Source organism: Tigriopus californicus, chromosome 3 (assembly GCF_007210705.1).
Source record: "Tigriopus californicus strain San Diego chromosome 3, Tcal_SD_v2.1, whole genome shotgun sequence".
NCBI classification, from domain to species: Eukaryota; Metazoa; Arthropoda; class Copepoda; order Harpacticoida; family Harpacticidae; genus Tigriopus; species Tigriopus californicus.
In genome coordinates this window covers 7,107,460-7,109,715 of record NC_081442.1, presented here as the reverse complement: position 1 = coordinate 7,109,715, position 2,256 = coordinate 7,107,460, and positions in this window count along the sequence as shown.

Below are 2,256 nucleotides of genomic sequence, written 5' to 3'. Positions count from 1 at the left end.
GAAATGACACTCACAATATTTCTGAGATTTTTTAGCTCCCTCGTGGCTGCCTGGTATGTGCAATGGGGATCAGCTTTGAACACATTTAGTTACGTGATTCTCAAAATCAAGTTCTGAATTCAGGGAGCCAGTGAGTTGATGGCCCATTTGTCTACTTTGGTTGAAACTGAGTAACGCAAGAGAAGTCGATCAGCCCAACACCCTGCTGCCCAGCTACCAAAATGTGTTCAAAGCAAAGTCTCAAGTGGCTTGGTTGGAATGAATTTTCTCTGAAAAGCCCTCTAGTTCTGAGGACATCCCAGGTGGACTTGGAGCCTGTCTAGTACAGTTCTATGACGGCAACCTTTGTCCAATTGGTTTTGCTTCTCGTTCTTTGTCCAAACATGAGAAGAATTACACTGCTTTCTTATTTGAGATGCAAGCAGCCGCATGGGGAATTGAAAATTGCTCAGTTTTCCTTAAGGACCATGACTTCACGTTACATACAGATCATTGCCCACTCAAAAAACTTTCCTTGATACATAAACGCAACAGTCTTCAACAGCCTTCAACAGTCAAGTGGCACACCCCTCTTCTCAGCTTGGCAAAAATTATGACCCATCCCTCCATTTTGAACTTCCTCTCAACCATCACCATCAATTTAAGCAGATGAAGTGGCTTGGTTGTAGTGACTTTTCTCTGACAGGCCAAGAGTGGAATGAAATTTGACGTGCCCAAATATGGTAGGGTTCTGGCAGTCTTCAAGGCCGGCTGGCTAGAGACTGAAAATGACCAATTTGAAATACAATAACATGGGGCATTTATTTGAAAAATTGGCAAAATATTATATTACTAGTATATGTTTTACAGATGATTGACAGAAGGGATTTTGAGGAACTTGATATGGCTATTTTTCAATGTGCCTCTTTATTTTTCAATATGCCTATGTATTTTTTTGGTGTGTCTTTTACCTGTTTGGTTTGCCACTTCAATGTTTGATGAGTTACAAACCCATTCCGTGTGCTTGGTTTGTTTGCATCACTGTTTTTACTTTAAGGATCCATTTTAAATTCAACTGCTGCAATTTATACTGATGGAGACCAAATTAATGGTAACCGGAGGTTGCAACTACGGCTGCCAAGTTACATTTTCAGTGCCATAGGACAGCACCGGTGGAAAGCCGGTAACCCGTTAGTTAGACGCAAAAGTAACCCTGATTTTTCTTCCGTCAAACCAGGGTTGCTTTTTGCTCAAACTTGACGTGCTCAGACTTGACGTCTGTTGCCAGTTAAACCCGCACGAAAATGGGATGCAGTTTAGCCGGCGGATTAGGCTGATGGAGAGCCGATATTGGCCCAGCCAGAAGAAAAGTAGACCTCAGACGAGGTTCGTTATTTCCGATTACACGCAACCTCCGACTTGTTCCAAAGTCCACCTTGCTCCACCTGCCCGGTTTCGGACTCCATGCCAAGCAAACCTCCTGGAGGCTCCTCCGAAAGAGGGGAACTGAGCGAACTGAGTCAGAATCTCCATCATTTACTGACGGAAATTTTGCTGAAGTTTTTGTTCATTTACATCAGCTTTGCCTCTGTTGCTGACAACGAATGGGCTTGCATAGCATATCGTGTTCATTCTTATTCCTCATTATCTGGATACATTAAACACTCTGTCAAGATTAGCCTACAATCTATCTGGGCCAGGCTACAAACTATCGATTGACCGTATTCCACACACTCAGTTTGAGGTCCGTTTTAGAATGACGAGATACTCCTTTTTTGAAGTCGATGTTAATTGTCCGAGCCACAGTTGGAGATTCATCGCTTGCGCCTTAGAGGCTTAGCATTTTGGTGAGACTTCTCTGGCACCAAAGTAGGAGAGGAAACAGAGCCGCTTCAGCCAATCAGCCAGCCACGCCAGCTGCCTGCAGGCAATTTTCTAGGCGGAGAGGGAGAAGGAGCGAGGGAGCGAGGATCGAATGTGTATACGAGGTATACCAACCAATAGACGACTAGCCCTCTACAGTAAACCAGAACTAACCCCACGGTCAGATTGACTGACTGACTGACCGAGATCCCGGACTCGCCTCTTCCCATCCATCGCCCCGCCATTCGTTGAGCACTGCGGTCAGTCAATCTCCAAGGGGATCCGCCCTCAGACATCTTTTGGTACGCCTCTGGCCAGAGGCTTAGGTGTCCCCTCGCACACTTGCTCACTGGCTCACTTGCCCGGAAGAGTGGCAGTGGCAGGGGTTGTTGCGCTATCCGGCTGAACCTATCG